The sequence below is a fragment of the Bubalus bubalis genome, chromosome 11 (genome assembly GCF_019923935.1).
Source record: "Bubalus bubalis isolate 160015118507 breed Murrah chromosome 11, NDDB_SH_1, whole genome shotgun sequence".
Taxonomy (NCBI): Eukaryota; Metazoa; Chordata; class Mammalia; order Artiodactyla; family Bovidae; genus Bubalus; species Bubalus bubalis.
Genome location: NC_059167.1, coordinates 3,663,264 through 3,681,669, shown reverse-complemented (window position 1 = coordinate 3,681,669; position 18,406 = coordinate 3,663,264).

The window sequence follows — 18,406 nt, the reverse complement described above, 5'->3', positions numbered from 1 at the left end:
TGCAAAGAAATACCAAACCATGACACAGAGACATGAACTGAGCAGCTGCTATGGGAAAACGGCACTGAAAGACTTGGTCAACACAGGCTCTGCCACAGACCCTCAGCTGATGAAAACGGCAGTGTCCAGGAGAGGCAGAGTCTGGCGCCATGTCGTAAGCACTGTTCTAGGCGTTCTTCCATGTTTTTATGGTATCCTTGCAACATACAAGAGAGAGTTTTATAAGCCCCACTTTACAGAGGAGGAAACTTGGCTGAGTTTATCCATAAGTGAGTGCTGGCATTTGAACAAGAACTGCGCTTGAACACCGGTCTGGACTGCTCACCTTGGAAACACCACTGTGGGTTATAGTCCAGAGAGACTCATAGAGACATGGACTACCAACAGAACAGAGAAAAAATGTTCTGACAGCAATAGCATGTCTTCTTTTTAAATTTTTTATAGTCATTGGTTCTGATTTTCAGAAAGGTGAGCCCACTCTTTGGGCACACACTTCCAAAAGTAATGTGCATATTAAAATGTAATACAACCTGCATCGAACCTGGACTGGCGATTCGTTTCTTATATGATATTATACATGTTTCAATGCCATTCTCCCAAATCATCCAGTCCAGGTTCAATGCAGGATACAGGATGCTTGGGGCTGGTGCACTGGGATGACCCGGAGGAATGGTATGGGGAGGGAGGTGGGGGGGGGTTCAGGATGGGAAACACGTGTACACCCGTGGCGGATTCATGTTGATGTATGGCAAAACCAATAAAATATTGTAAAGTAATTAGCCTCCAATTAAAATAAATAAATTTAAATTTTTTTTTAAAATAAAATATAATATAATACAACCATGAAAAACCCAAACTCTAAAATAAAAATAGCATGGATAAAAATATGGAAAGAAACACTCCAAAATGTTAACAATGGTCATCTTCTAAAAGATGACTAATTTCTATCTTTCCATATTTTCCAAGTTGTCTATATATTCCTATGCAGCACTTTTATGAAGAAAAAACATTATTTCATAAAATGAATATCATGCATTTTACCAGTTGATTGCACAAAACCCAGCATTTCTCTCATTAATTGAACTATATTGTTGTTGTTCAGTCAGTAAGTCGTGTCCAACTCTCTGCGACCCCATGGACTGCAGCACGCCAGGCCTCCCTGTCCATCACCAACTCCAGGAGTTCACTCAGACTCACATCCATCGAGTCAGTGATGCCATCCAACCATCTCATCCTCTGTCGTCCCCTTCTCCTGCCGCCTTCAATCTTTCCCAGCATCAGGGTCTTTTCCAATCAGTCAATTCTTCACGTCAGGTAGCCAAAGTATTAGAGTTTCAGCTTCAGGATCAGTCCTTCCAATGAATACTTAGGACTGATCTCCTTTAGGATGGACTGATTGGATCTCCTTGCAGTCCAAGGGACTCTCAAGAGTCTTCTCCAACACCACAGTTTGAAAGCATCAATTCTTCAGCATACAGCCTTCTTTATGGTTCAAATCTCACATCCATACATGACCACTGAAAAAAGTATAGCTTTGACTATACAGACTTTTGTCAGCAAAGTATTGTCTATGCTTTTTAATACGCTGTCTAGGTTGGTCATAGCTTTTCTTCCAAGGAGTAAGCATCTTTTAATTTTGTAAGGCTGTGGTCACTGAACTGTATAGAGGAGGCCAATTGCGCTTGTTTAAATGCTTCAAAGTTCCCTTAAACACACTTAAAATTAACATTTTCTTCTATTTAAATTCAGCAACCTATTCTCTTCCACTATTCACATGTGCTAGTTTAACCCTGACATTTAGAAACTGCTTGAAACCATTTCTGGAGTGGAATCCTGCCAAAAAAATAAAAGTTTATTTTCTCTCTGGTTTTATGCCATTGGACTACTTTACCCTCTTTTGTCCAGGTGTTCTACAAAATTCTTGCGTGTGTTTGCCAACCATTACGGTCGTGCTAAATACTATACAAACATCACACTGATAATAGAGACAAGGAAACTATATTCAATGCCATTAGGCATCAGACCTAAAAGCCAGCAACGCCCCACATTCAGAAAGCTTTGAACAGTCATTTTCTTAAATGTGCTGAGAGTGGGACTAGGTACTTCCTCAGAATGTTAGTATTCCGAGAAGCCTGTTGTACTCATCAGGGTACTCCAGAGAAACAGGACCAAGAAGATGTATGGATAGTTGAGAGAGAAAGAAAGAGAAGGGGGGATTGAATTTAAGAAATTGGCTCAGACAAGTGTGGAGGCACAAGTCCAAAGTCTGAAGAGTAGGCCAGCAGGCTGAAAACGCAGGGAAGAGTTCCTGTCCAGTTCATAAGCCTTTTGCTGCAGAATTCCTTCTTGCTCAGGGGAGACCAGCCTTTATCCTGTTTGTGTCTCCAGCTGATTTGATGAGCCTCTCCACCCCCACCCCTGCCATCATGGATGGGAATCTGCTTTACCCAAAGTCTTCCAACTAATGCTAATCTCAGGAACTCCACAATGTTTGACCAACTACCTGGGCACTGTGGCCCAGTAAAGTCAAAACCAACCATCACACCTATGACAGCAGCCAATGTTCAGAAATGAATGTCAAAGCATCTCTAACTCCCCTTCCTTACAAAACTCTTCTATTGTTGCCATTTATTAATATTTTCAAAACTCCTGTGTCATCTGTTTATATTTCTAGGAATGAAAATTCTTGAAAATAAAATTTAAACATATGAAAAGAAAGTTGTCAACAATGAAGCATAGAGCAATCTCATTAATTAGATTGATTCTGCATAAGATCATCAGAGAAAATAATCCTGAATATTGGATATTCAAAGATATGCAGGCTTATTAAGTATGACTATATATTTTAGCCTAAACAAGATTGCTACAAATTAGCAAGTCAATTTTCTTTCAGGATCTGCTTTAATAATCAGATTTAAATGATCAGTAAATAGCACATCAATTACTGATATGGAAATAGGTGCTGAATGGACTTTGAAATAAAGTATTCTTAGTAGAGGTGAACCATGTGCCTGCAGCTTAGTTTTGGTTATTAATAAATGTAATTTTTCAAGCTTATGTCTAACTTGAAGTAAGTTCTACATCAATGAAGTCCAAATTGTTCATGTTTCTTTTAAGCAGAGAACAAGTAGGGTTTGTCTAACAATTTCACTGGGTATCTGAACATTTTTTAAAGACATAATCCTTTCCCTTAGTGCAAATGCAGAGAAAAGGCCAAAAAATGCCCTTTGTCTTCCACTGAGAGGGATGCTCCTGCTGGTGTGGTCAGTGGAGTTCCCATTTATTTATTTACGTTTGGTCGCTCGGGGTCTTCACTGCTGCAAGCTGGCTTTCTCCAGTTGCAACGCTCGGTCTTCTCACTGTGGTGGCGTCTCTTATTGCAGAGCCCAAGCTTTAGGGTGCCTGGGCTCAGTAGCTAAGGTGCTTGGGTTTAGTTGCCCCTCAGCATGTGAGATCTTAGTTCCCATACCAGGGATTGAACCCATGTCCATCAGCAGGCAGATTCTTAACCACCAGGGAAGTCCTGAAATTCTTGGGGGGAGGAATCTCTCAGAAGGACACAGGAGCAAATGTTTCATGCTGGACCTGAATAAGTGCCTGCCGGATCAGAACCTGAGTCTCCGACAAGGCTGAGGAATCATTTTCAGATTGATTCAAGTGGAAAACAGTTTCATGATAGGTTCAAGGGAGACAGAGTAAATTAAGGCAGTTTATCAAATCAAGAGTGAAGAGTTATTCTAACGATAAAACTAGATTGATGGAGTCTTCTTCCAAAGAAGTTTTCCTTCTAAAATCCCAAAGCTCTTTCACAAATGTGATTTTGTTCACATGGAGTCTGTGGTCCTCATTTTAATAGCAAAGAAGTAGTCAAATGAAAAACTCTTTGAAATCTCTTAGCACACTGTATGTACAGGACGTGTCCAGTCTTATGCCTTTGCATCACGACTCTTCATGCTTTTCCTTGACAGCCAATCACTGTCTATTCAAGACTCTATTATTTTAAAGCTTCAAATAAATAACATTGTCACTAGAGTTGGCCACACATTTCTTGATTTCAGTTTATCCCATTCTTCATCCTTTTTGCCTTAAACTGCACTGACTGATGATGATCAACCTCACATCTTCCCCATAGCATGTTGGCAAAGGGACTGAGATTCCATTTCCTATGAAAAATTGCCAAGTAAGCACGGGTGTGGTTTGAGGCCCTCTGCAATGAGTCTGCTTCTGGACACAGTTCAGAGCTGAACGGCTTTGAATATATTTTTTCAAACTCCCTGACACACACCGGTTCAGAAGTAGGGGTTTCCTGGGTAGCTCCCAGAAATTAGACTTGGGGGCCAGGAAAACCTTGATCCAAACACTTGCTTGGGCACTGAGAAGTTAGGTGAAGTTGGTAAATCAGAGCCTGTTTTATCCCTCCTAAAATGACAATCCCTCGTGTCTTGCAGACTTAACTAGAGCTGATATGAACATAAACAGTGGGGTCCAGTGCCTGGCAGGAAGTAGGTACTCCATAAACATTGAATCCTCAGTCATTGAAAAGGAAAAATGTGGCTATAGAATTCGAGTAGTTTGAGGGAATGACTGTGGGAAGAGATACACCAAAAAGAAAATAAGTAATTTATTTTTACAAGAAGTTTGACAAATTCACTTTTGGTCTTAATAAAGAGAAGAAAGACATTAAACTGGCTCCGGGGGTTCAGCTCAGCTCAGCTCTGTCCCTGAAGACCATCTGATTCAGAAAGACCCAGCGCCTCAGACGCTTTCTGTACAGTGAGCAGAGAGAAAGATGCCCGTGTCCTCAGATGGCTATGCCACCGCGGCCTCGGAGAAGCCCTTGCTGACACTGGCCCCAACGCCACGCTCAGCCCACTTTTCTTCATGGCACCGCCTTCCTCTGACCCAGCAGGCGACTGCTCAAGTCGCCTGGGCAGCCTAATTCCATGGGACATTAAAAGCGTCTGCCATAAGGGCTCAGAACATCAAAGGCGATCCTAACTTGGGCCTTCCTCACTGATGGTCAGGACGTGTCTGCCCACCTACCTTCAACAGCAGAGCTAAAAGAATCATCCAGCAAAGGCAACTCCCCAGAGGGAAGAGCCCTGCCTGCTCCCAATGCTGGACAACCAATTGCAGGAGCAGATGATGAAATGGGCTTTCCTGGTGGCTCAGCAGTAAGATCCCCGCCTGCCATTGCAGGAGACACAGGAGACGCAGGTTCGTTCCCTGGGTCAGGAAGATCCCCTGGAGGATACCCACTCCAGTATCCTTTGCCTGGAAAATCCCATGGGCAGAGGAGCCTGGCAGGTGACAGTCCATGGGGTCGCAAAAGAATCGGACGTGACTCAGCAACTAAAGAACAAGATGCTGAAATTTGATGTATTCGTGGCTCCTATTCTGCTGGTTGCCTTCACAGAATGAGATGGCCAAACAACACGAGGCTTCCTCAGAAATGCACTGCGGCCCCAGCTACTGCACACATAATTCGACATTTCTTTTACGTTTACTGGCTTCCCAGAGGCTCATGGGATATGAAAGATGGGCCCCTTGAATGTTAAACAGTATCCTAGTGACATCATTTGGATTATTGTTGAAAAATGGCTTATCTACAGACTCTCCCCCAAGTACAAGCGAAATAAACGAGTATTGAGGAACGACACACACAGATATTGGCAGCTGCTTAAAGGCTGATGGGGACAGATGCCCATTTCTTCCCGAGAGATGGAGAGGCAGCCCTGTAGGTGGTGATCCCTCCTCCAGGAGTCTGACCTCCACCCTGTAAGAAAGAGCCCATGGCACTCAGTTTAACGGTATGCACTTCACATGGGGTGAGTTTAGCAAACTGCATTAGCCACTACATAAAGGCCCTCCCTTCCTAGACGTGACAAGTGCGCTAAGAATAACTGACATTACTTCAGGGCTCAGGGTCAAGGTTTTCCACTGGAACTGCCTGCACCAATAGCTAACCTAACATCCCTGGAGAAGCACCAGGCCAAGCCACTGACATGCTTCCCTCTGACATCTTGCAGCAACATGCTCCAGCCCATCGTGGAAGCCACAGCTCATCTTCAAACGGCTGAGCTTTCCACTGCAGCTCCTAAGAAATGCTATTTGTAATTGTAACCAGATAGTCCCCCACAAGTACGCAGTAGAATCTGGTAATAAAGGTAATGTTCTTCAATAAAACAACAGTTTCATAAAATGATCAGAGCCTGGCCCAGTGTCCGAAACACTTACCTACCCCTTTAAAGTGTTGGATTAGATTAAAGTGCCAGGGGAACGTAACTGATGTAATGTTTCAAAATCATAAATGCAGAGGGAGGGATTTTTAAAGCTGGATAATGGAGAGGATGGAATAATGCAATAAAAGCTGGCTCAAACGCTGAGCCTGTGATACTTGATTTATTGTTTTAATATAATGCTGTAAAGGCCGTGCTTGAATACACAGCAGTATTTTATTTATCCGATAGCCGTGATCCTAACAATGGGTGTTCAACAATGGCTTTGTACCAGGAATGGTGGCACACACCAGCTGGTTCCAGGCTGCTCCCTGAGAAAGGTAACAGCGGCAGAGAGGAGTCCTTGAGAGCCCCTGTGAAAAACATAATTCCTCCTGTCTCCAGCATGAGGGCTCTGTGACTTTAGAGCTGCCCCAGCCCCCCAAAACTCAGCAAACTGGACACGAGATGAAGACCAGGTGAACAGTCAGGGCCCTGGCCCTGCACTTACAGTTCCGGATGCTCCCTAAGCTACCAGTGAGGAGCATACACAGCACGCGAAGAGGGCCCAGGAGGGGGCAGACGGCGGCACCCCTTCTCCCCCATCTCCCTAAAGACCCAGCTCTGCCCTCGTGGAGCGTGCAAGAGAAAATGCCACCCGCGGCGACAAAGTCCCACTTCATTCCAGGGAACCCTTCAGGCTGTCCTCAGCTGAGAGGTGGTGGACCAGGCTTGGTACATCAGCTGACACCCTCCTTAAACAATCCAAAACGCACCACCCGTGAGCTATTCCCAGCAGTTTTCTGTCCAAAAGGTGGGCTCTTTGCTTCCTCAGCAGCATGGCAGTGTGGTCACTGAAGCTCGGGCTTCAAACCCGTGAGCCTCCCAGCCAGTTTTGTGACTTCACACTGTTTAGCAGAAACTCTAAGCCTTAACTTCATCTTTCAGTGCAGATAAGATCACCCACCTCAGAGAAGGTTAAAGGAAATACCATTTAGAACCAGTATTGTTGGAACAAGAGTAGCTCAAGGGTTATAATCCAAACTCAACATTTCTCTTTAGAATGTATTTGGTCAGGGAGGCTTTTTCTTTGCAGTTGGTGGAAGTCTGTCTGAACCCTGGCCCACAACCAATGAAACTTAGATGATTAAAAAAAAAAAAACTCTAGTCACTTTCAAACACAGTCTTAATTCAGACGGGAAAGTGCCAGGGTCCAGCCCCGGCTGATCCAGGGTATTCGAAGCGGGGATGGCGTCGGCGACCTATTTAATTATTTATTCATCAAAGATATAAAGAGTAATAGAATGAGGATAGCTCAGTAGGAAAATTCAGTGGAGAAAAGAGGCTGAGTAGCTTGGTTTACGCGGGGGACCAATAAAACTTCAAGACAAGAAGCTTGCACCACTTACGTAGGCCGCAGGCGTCCTTCCATTCTCCCGAAGGAGAGGAGACACTGAGGCCTCCCCGGTCCGATCTTAGAAGCCCAGGCATAATTAGTAAGCATGGTGGGTTCCGCACTCCAGATGGAGACTCAGCCAGAGTGAGAGAGAGACCTGGGGAGACCAGTCTTTTGAGGAACTGATCCCAATTCTTTATTTTCCATGGTCTACTTTTATACACTGAGATGTTATGCAAAAGTCACGCGGGGTCAGCAGTCCTGACTTTTATCAAAGTCAGGTGCTTCATACAAATGTATACAGAGGTCTTAGGGGTGTTACATCATCTTCTGGCCAGGGGGCCTGCTGACAATTTATGACCCTCTCCTTGTGACAGCGGTCAGTCAACCAGGACACTTATTTCTCCAGGGGTGATTATTCTTAAACAGACGCCACCCAAATAAAGTTACATTCCTATAGGGTGAGGGTATAGTGGGTTTTAGTTAAGGAAAGAATTTACTTAGCCTAAGGTCTAACGTGATTTATATCAAAGGTTAATACTTATTTCTTCTATATATTCATTAATGTGTGTTAAGGGCAGGGGATATGGAGACTTAGCAACAAACATTGGCTCAACAAATGAAAAACCCTTCACCAATACAGTTTCTAATCAGCCCACCATATTTATACTAATGGTTTTCTAACTTTTCTAAGGAACCTGTTTTTAGAAGGTTTAAAGCCTCTCATGCCTCTCACGGTTGGGAGGCTGTGAGCAATCACATGTGGCCGGACAAGCCTGTCAGGCAGGCTAGAGAACCTTCAGAGGAGTTTGTAGGTTGAAACACTCCTATCACGCCCAGGAATTATTACTAACTGGAGCTCTAAGTTAACTCCTTCTCCGAAAGAGGTGGTGGGGGACAGCCCCCGTAAAGTCAGAGATGTAGGTGACAGCGCAAAGTAGTAAAGTAGGCAGGCTCTGGTTATGGGGGTAGATGCTTGAGGATTTCCAGGGGGACTCCTGAGGCTCGATCCCGCCTTTGCGTATGTCGAGCCTCCTTCCTCATGACCTTTGCCATGGGCGGAGTGCCTCACGCCGGCCCCCAACAGGAAAGTCCAACTCAAGGCAATTGTCACACGTGACTTGGCTTCAAATCTTCTCCTCCCCCAAAGGGTCTATTCTGCAGGAAACTCAGACCTCTAGGGGGGCCTCTTGGGCTGTCTTCTTCCAAATGATCTTGGCTCAGTATTCCCACCATCTGCATCTCTGGCCAACCTTTCACGTCCCTTTGACCTGCTTCCTTATTTCGTCCTCCATCCCCTCTCCCTGCCCTTCGTCTACCTCCTCTCATATGAGACCCACCCAATTTCAGTGAAAGTCGCTCAGTCGTGTCCAACTCTTTGCAACCCCATGGTCCATGGAATTCTCCAGGCCAGAATACTGGAGTGGGTGGCCTTTCCCTTCTCCCGGGGATCTTCTCAACCCAGGGATCGAACCCAGGTCTCCCACATTGCAGATGGATTCTTTACTAGCTGAGCTACAAGGGAAGCCCAAGAATACTGGAGTGGGTAGCCTTTCCCTTCTCCAGCGGATCTTCCCAACCCAGGAATCGAACCGGGGTCTTCTGTATTGCAGGCAGGTTGTCCCCAAACTGTCAGCACTGACAATCCACTCTCCAAGTAACCTCACTGAAACCCCCAGTTATTAGGGAGGAGGGGACAGACTTTGGCATCAGCTGTCTCCAAAGAAATCCTCTTCACAAATCCACTCTTCCTGCTTTTTACATCCTACAGGCAGGTGTTCACACCATGCCGCCCCTGCTGCCTTGAAAATCTGCATCTTGTCTGGCATCTCACTTTGGAATTACACATCTATGATGTAATTACACATCTACAGTGTCCTGAGTCCTCTGTTGTAATTTTTAGTCTACTTCCTACCACATGTGTGCAGAGTTGTTAGCAGATTCTTAGCATACAGTAAGTACTTAATACATGCACCTATCCATAGTAATAATGCAAATCATACCTCACAGCACATGGAAAGCACAATAACACCAGGTGTGAAACACAATCGGGACACGCTGGCCAATCCCCACTTGGCTAAAACCTGCAGCGGACTCTCATGGCACTCAGGATGAAACCCACTCACTCCCCTCCAGCCCCTGCCCCAAACACCCTCTCCTTCCCCTCCCCTCTCTCCCCTCTCCCTTCTCTGTGCATTTCCTGGGGTCACGCTGGGCTCTTTATCTGTTGCTTCCCCAATGCCCCAGGCTCTTCCCCACCTCAGGGTCTTCACGCTCCCACTCCCACAGCCTGAATCCTCCTCCAAGATCCCTGCTCTAACTCAGATCCCAGTCCGGAGAGCCCACCCCTGCTCACCCAGCTAGAGTAGATCTCTGTCCCACCCAATCCCAGGCACAAACAAACCCATTCTTATGAACCATTCTCTTCCTGACATGGACCACACTCTGAAACTATCTCTTAAATTTTCTGTTTGTTAATAGTGTGGACTGAATGCTAGAGGTCTCCCAAATGTTTATGTTGAAACCCTAAACTCTCAGTTTGATAGTATTAATATTCAGAGGTGGGCCTTTCGGAGAGAATTATTACAACTCGCTGCTGAATAGCCATCAACAGGAGAATGTTGGCTCCCACCAAAAAGAGATACCCCACGTCCAAGGGCAAAAGAGAAACCCCAGCAAGATGGGAGGAGGGGCAAAATCACATTTAGAATCAAACCACATACTCACCAGAGACCCTCGGAGGACTCAAACAAACCTTGTGCGCACCAGGACCCAGAGACCCCACAGAGGCCGAGACAGAACTGTGTTTGAGCATCTCCTGTGGAGGTCTGGGTCAGCAGTGGACTGCCGCAGGGGCAGGGGCTCTGGGTGCAGCACACTTGGGTTTGGCATAAGCCCTCTAGGAGGAGGTCACCATTAACCCCACCAGAGAGCCACCAGAACTGACACAGGACTGGGAAACAGACTCTTGGAGGGCACAGACAGAACTTTGTGTGCACCAGGACCAGGAGAAAGGAGCAGTGACCCCACCAGAGACTGACCCAGACCTCCCCGGGAGTGTCCAGCAGTCCCCAGCAGAGGTGTGGGTGGACGGTGGCTGCTGCAGGGCTGGGGGCACTGAGTGGGGCAGTGTGTGCCTTTTTCTTCATCACCTCCACCATAGTTTGGTCTCAGGCCAAACAACAGGGAGGGAACACAGCCCTGCCCATCAACAGAAAGTTGGATTAAAGATTTACTGAGCATGGCCCCACCCATCAAAACAAGGCCCAGTGTCCCCTCAGTCAGGCTCTCCCATCACAAAGCTTCCATAAGCCTCTTATCCTTCTCCATCAGAGGGCAAACAGACTGAAAACCACAATCCCAGAAAACTAACCAATCTGATCACATGGACCACAGCCTTGTCTAACTCAATGAAACTATAAGTCATGCCATTGTAGGGCCCCTCAAGACTTACAGGTCATAGTGGAGAGTTCTGACAAAAATGTGGTCCACTGGAGAAGGGAATGGCAAATCACTTCAGTATTCTTGCCTTGAGAACTACATGAACTCCCCAGGTCGGTAGGTGCCCAATATGCTACTGGAGATCAGTGGAGAAATAACTCCAGAAAGAATGAAGAGACAGAGCAAAAGAAAAATCAATACCCAGTTGTGGATGTGACTGGTGATAAAAGTAAAGTCCAATGCTGTAAAGAGCAATATTGCATAGGAACCTGGAATGTTAGGTCCATGAATCAAGGCAAATTAGAAGTGGTCAAACAGGAGATGGCAAGAGTGAACATGGACATTTTAGGAATCAGAGAACTAAAATGGACTGGAATGGGTAAATTTAACTCAGATGAACATTATATCTACTACTGTGGGCAGCAATCTGTTATAAGAAATGGAGTAGCCATCATGGTCAACAAAAGAGTCCAAAATGCAGTACTTGGGTGCAATCTTAAAAATGACAGAATGATCTCTGTTCATTTGAAGGCAAACCATTCAATATTACAGTAACCCAAGTCTATTCCCTGACAAGTAATGCTGAAGAAGCTGAAGTTGAATGGTTCTATGAAGACCTATAAGACCTTCTAGAACTAACACCCAAAGAAGATATCTTTTTCATTATATAGGGGACTGGAATGCAAAAGTAGGAAGTCAAGAGATACTTGGAGTAACAGGCCAATTTGGCCTTGGAGTACAGAATGAAGCAGAGCAAACGCTAAGAGAGTTTTGCCAAGAGAACACACTGGTCATAGCAAACACCCTCTTCCAACAACACAAGGGAAGAGTCTACATATGGACATCACCAGATTGCCAACACTGAAATCAGATTGATTATATTCTTTGCAGCCAAAATTGGAGAATCTCTATACAGTCAGCAAAAACAAGACTGGGAGCTGACTGTGGTTCAGATCACAAATTCTTTATTGCCAAATTCAGATGTAAATTGAAAAAAAGTAGGGAAAACCCCTAGACCATTCAGGTATGACCTAAATCAAATCCCTTACGATTATTCAGTGGCAGTGAGAAATAGATTTAAGGGACTAGATGTGATAGACAGAATGCCTGAAGAACTATAGGCAGAGGTTTGTGACATTGTACAGAAGGCAGTGATCAAGAACATCCCCAAGAAAAAGAAATGCAAAAAGGCAAAATGGCTGTCTGAGGAGGCCTTACAAATAGCTGAGAAAAGAACGGAAGCTAAAGGCAAAGGAGAAAAAGAAAGTTATACCCATCTGAATGCAGAGTTCCAAAGAATAGCAAGGAGAGATAAGAAAGCCTTCCTCAGTGATCAATGCAAAGAAACAAAGGAAAACAATAGAATGGGAAAGACTAGAGATCTCTTCAAGAAAATTAGAGATACCAAGGGAACATTTCATGCAAAGATGGGCTCAATAAAGGACAGAAATGGTATGGACCTAACAGAAGCAGAAGATATTAAGAAGAAGTGGCAAGAATACACAGAAGAACTATACAGAAAAAAAATCTTAATGACCCAGATAACCACGAGGATGTGATCACTCACCTAGAGCCAGACATCCTGGAATGTGAAGTCAAGTGGGCCTTAGGAAGCATCACTACAAACAAAGCTAATGGAGGTGATGGTTGAATAGTTGAGCTATTTCAAATTCTAAAAGATAATGCTGTGAAAGTGCTGTACTCAATATGCCAGCAAATTTGGAAAACTTAACAATGGCCACAAGACTGGAAAAGGTCAGTTTTCATTCCAATCCCAGGGAAAAGCAATGCCAGAGAATGTTCAAACTACCACACAATTGCACTCATCTCACACGCTAGCAAAGTAATGCTCAAAATTCTCCAAGTCAGGCTTCAATAGTACATGAACTGAGAACTTCCAGATGTTCAGGCTGGATTGAGAAAAGGCAGAGAAACCAGAGATCAAATTGCCAACATCCACTGGATCATAGAAAAAGCAAGAGAGCTCAAGAAAAACATCTACTTCTGCTTTATTGACTATGTCAAAGCCTTTGACTGTGTGGATCACAATAAACTGTGGAAAATTCTTAGAGATAGGAATACCAGACCACCTGACCTGCTTCCTGAGAAATCTGTATACAGGTCAAGAAGCAACAGTTAGAACTGGACATGGAACAACAGACTGATTCCAAATAGGGAAAGGAATACATCAAGGCTGTATATTGTCACCCTGCTTATTTAACTTATATGCAGAGTACATCATGCGAAATGCTGGGCTGGATGTAACACAAGTTGGAATCAAGATTGCCGGGAGAAATATCAATAACCTCAGATATGCAGATGACATCACCCTTATGGCAGAAAGTGAAGAAGAACTAAAGAGCCTCTTGATGAAAGTGAAAGAGGAGAGTGAAAAGGTAGCTTAAAATTCAACATTCAGAAAACTAAGATCATGGCATCCGGTCCCATCACTTCATGGAAAATAGATGGGGAAATAAAGGAAACAGTGGCTGACTTTATTTTCTTGGGCTCCAAAATCACTGCAGATTGTTACTGCAGCCAAAACACTTGCTCCTTTGAAGAAAAGCTGTGACCAACACAGACAGCATATTAAAAAGCAGAGACATTACTTTGCCAACAAAGTCCGTCTAGTCAAAGCTATGGTTTTTCCAGTAGTCATGTATGGATGTGAGAGATGGACTATAAAGAAAGCTGAGCACCGAAGAATTGATGCTTTTGAACTGTGGTGTTGAAGAAGACTCTTGAGAGTCCCTTGGACTGCAAGGAGATCCAACCAGGCCATCCTAAAGGAAACCAGTTCTGAGTATTCATTGGAAGGTCTGATCCTGAAGCAGAAACTCCAATACTTTAGCCATCTAATGCAAAAGACCCTGATGCTGGGAAAGATTGAAGTCAGGAGGAGAAGGGGACAACAGAGGATGAGATGCTGGATGGCATCACTGACTCAATGGACATGAGTTTGGGTAAACTCTGGTAGTTGGTGATGGACAGGGAGGCCTGGCGTGCTGCAGTCCATGGGGTTGCCAAGAGTCATACATGACTGAGCGACTGAAGGGAACTGAACTGAAGTAGATTTAGATGAGCTCATCAGGGCAGGGCCCTGTGATGGAATTAATGCCCTTATAAGAGGAGGAAGAGAGACCAGAGCTCGCTGGCTCTCTCTCTTTCTCTCTGCCATAGGAGGGCACAATGAGCAAATGGCCATGCTCAAGCCAGGAAGAGGCTGCTCACCAGAACTCAGCCTGCTGGCGCTTTGATATCAGACTCCAGCCTCTGGAGCTGTGAGAAATGAATATCGGAGTTTAACACGGTCTTCTAACACACAGTGTGGTGTTTTGTTATAGCAGCCCAAGCTGACTAAGACAGCTTGCTCTCTGTCTCCTTTTCTTCCCCAAACAATGAGCGACTCCCTTACAATTTGTATCCGAAGAAACATCTCCCTCTTCCCTCACCTGTGATTGTCTCCCAAGCCTATTAGCTGTAATATTAGCTGGCCAGTACACAACGCCAGTAGAAGGTTAACCAGCCCCCAATCAGTTTAATTCCCGAATGACAGGAAAGCTTGAAGGAGAAAAAAGTATCCCCTGAGGGAACACCCCCTACCAGAAGAACCTGATTTTCTCTCCCTTGGGGAGCCATGACCTCGGCTCCCCAAGTGGTGCTCGTGATAAAGAATCCACCTGCCTATGTAGGAGTCGCGGTTTCAGTCCCTGGGTCAGGAAGATCCCTTGGAGGAGGAAAATGGCAACCCACTCCAGTACTCTTGCCTGAAAAATTCCATGGACAAAAAGAACCTGGCAGGCGACAGTCCAAGGGGGTCACAAAGAGTCGGACACAACCGAGCACAAGGGGATAACAATAACTATTAACTTGTATGGAGTACTTACATGGGAGGCACGTGGCCATATGGGTATTAACCATTTAACTAAACCCTGAAAGATAGGTACCATTTTATGCCCATTTTCTCCTGAATAAACTAAGGTGCAGAAAGGTTTAGTAAACCTGGTCAGAGCTAACTAGGGGTGCAGAATTGAAACATGGACCATCTGGCCTCAGAGCCTGGATTTACCCCAAGCTTGCCACCTTGTACTCATCACCTCTGAGAGCAGAAAGGAGGTCCGGCAAAGAGCAGACAGGCACGAATGCCTCCCACCGCCCCACCACCCACCCTCCGCCTTCCCAAAGTCTCAGCACAGCTACAGATTCAAGACAGAAATTTTACACAAAGGCACAGAGTCGTCATAAATTTATAGATGTAAGACGCTGTTTTTTCCATTCAAATTATTTTTCACTTAATCATCATCTTATGATGTTTCTCTGAATTTTTTCTATCAACGTTTGCTCGGCACTGGCTTGAAGGTTAGACTATGGCACATGTTAACCGCTTGCTTGTGATGTCACGCAAGTGTGCGGCTCACCCGCAGGATGGATGTGACTCCCAGATCAAGTCAATAAGAACTTCTCCCAGTCACTTCTCTTTCCCTTGCTTCTTTCTTTTACTGAGAGAAAGCAGAGCAGAACTATGGGAGTCAGGCTCCAAAACATTTACTTCTGGGCTCTGTATTTTCTGAGGACTTCGTGCAGAGAGACAGTGGAGGGCAAGGGTTAAAAGTCTGGGCTCCTGAGCCAGACATGCTTCGAGCACTCACCTGAGCTTTTGAGCAAGTTATACCTTCCCTCAGTTCCCTCAACTGTAAAATGGGGATATGTCCATCATAGAACATTTTGAATATTAAATGAGTCTGTGTATGACATGTTTAGAAAAGAGATGGTATATCAATGCTATATAAATATGATAGGCCTGTTAGTTTGGGGCAAGTGAGTATAAAAGAGGGGAGTGTCAGAAGAATGGGGGGCCCTCAAAAGAGCAGGAGAGGGACTCAACTGGCTTGTGGATTAGTGCAAGTTGGATGAACCAGAACCTCAAGAAAATGCATTTCCAGATAAAGATTTGCTGAGTTGAGATGAAACATTCCAGCGCAAGGCAGAGAAGGAAAGAGATTCTTTCACTTAGGGGTGGTACAACTTTCTCTATTGCCTCTCAGTTAGGATCAGAGATGCCCACAAGTCCCTCCCAAACAGGCATCCAGCTAGGATCCTGCTCTGCCATCCTCTGCCCCCGAGATGTCCATGGCTGTATCCCCTGAACCTACGAATGTCACTTCAAATGGCAAAAGAGGACTTTGCAGATGTAATTAAGTTAAGGAGTTTTAGAGGAGAGATCACCCTGGATCATGCAAGTGGGCCCAAGCATTCACAAGCATCCTTATCAGAGGAAGATCTGAACACGGAAATAGGAGATGTGATGATGGAAGCAAGAGATTGAGTGCCAGGAGGAAGGGGTCACGAGTCAAGGAAAGCAGGTGGCCTCCAGGAGTTACAAAAGGCAAGAAAAATGGGTTCTCCCCTAGATTCTCCAGAATGAACCAGCTCTGCCAAACATTGTGACATCAGCCCAGTGAGACTGCTTTCAGACACTTGGCTTCCAGAACTTTAAGAGAATAAATCACGAGGTATACAGTCATTTGTTACAGCAGCAACAGGAAGCTAATACAGAGCAAAGCACCACTGTGATTTCTCCTGACACAGTGTTCCTCCAACTTTGCACCTGCAAAATGCTGATGCTCTCAAATCTAGATATTCAACAGATAAAGTTGCTGAATGTGGCTCAGTGGTATTCACTTGCTAATGCAGGAGATGCAAGTTCGATTCCTGGGTCGGGAAGATCCCCTGGAGGAGGAAATGGCAACACACTCCAGTATTCTTGCCTGAAAAATCCCATGGATATAGGACCCTGGTGGGCGACAGTCCATGGGGTTGCAACCAGTCAGACATGACTGAGTGACTGAGCATGAACACATGCAAAGTGGGATAATGAATAAAGTTATTATAGAAAACCTTAAAATTTATCGATTTTTGAAAATGCAGTACTTTGTCTTAGTCCATACAGGCTGCTATAACAAAATACCACAGACTAGGAGGCTTATAAACAGCAGAAGTGTATTTCTTATAGTTCCAGAGGCTGGAAAGTTCCCTTCTGGTGAAGGCCCCCTTTCTGGTTCACAGCTGGCTCTTACCCACTGTGTCTTCATATAGTGAAAGGGGGTAGGAATCTCTCTAGAGCCTCTTTGATAAAGGCCCTAATCCCATTCATAAAGGCTCTACCCTCATGACTTAAGCACCTCCCAAAGACTCCAGTTACTAATACCATCACCTTTGGAGGTTAGGATTTCAATATACGTATTTTGAGGGGATGTATTCAGACCACATGTATATACAATGGAATATTTTCCAGTCTTATAAAATAATGAAATCCTATCATTTACAATAACATGGATGAACCATAAGGAAATTATACAAAGTGAAATAAGCCTGCCAAAAAAGGACAATACTGTATGATTCCTCTTATATAAAGTCTCCTAAGTAGTCATGGTGAAAGAATCTGCCTGCCAATGCAGGAGACACAGGTTTGATCTCTGGGTTGGGAAGATCCCCAGGAGAGGGAAATGGCGATCCATTCCAGTATTCTTGCCTGGGAAATCCCATAGACAAAGGAGGCTGGTGGGCTACAGTCCATAGGATCGCAAAAGAGTCGGACACAGCTGAGCAACCAAACAACACCACCCAGACCATGGCAACCATTAAGCTTTTCTTGTATCATTTCATTGAATTTAATCCTCACAATTTCTTTTTTATAGATGAGCAGACAGGCTTAAAATGGTTCAGTAATTTGTCCAAAGTCGTAAAGCTAATTTATAGCCAAATGAGAATTCATACCCAGATTGAGCTAAAAAATAATTACATTGAATTTAACATATAGAAATATGCAAAACTTCAATTTTCTCTCAGTGGTTTTTATTTTACTTTGGAGATCTACTACCACTTGTCAGAGTACAGCACAAAAGAACTAGAAAGAACTGGTGTTAACAGCAAAACTCAGGATCATTGCCTAAGATGCAGTTGCCTGTATGAAAACTCTAGGTATTTGGACCTGTAATTGTTATCTCCTTTTATGGAATGTACACTTTAGTTATATTCAATATGTCTAAGCATTGTATGCAGAAAACAAATAAGGGGTGTCTTACATGCTCATCATGGCTAATTATTAGAGAAATGCAGAGGATGGGATGGTTGGATGGCATCACTAACTCAATGGACACGAGTCTGAGCTAAATCCAAGGGATAGTGAAGGACAGCTGAAGCCTGGCATGCTGCAGTTCATGGAGTTGCAAAGAGTCAGAAACAACTTAGCCAATAAATAACAACAAATCAAAACTCCAATAGATACCACCTCAAACCAGTCAGAATGGCTGTCATTAAAAAGTCCATCTGCCTACTGAGGTTTCAGTCT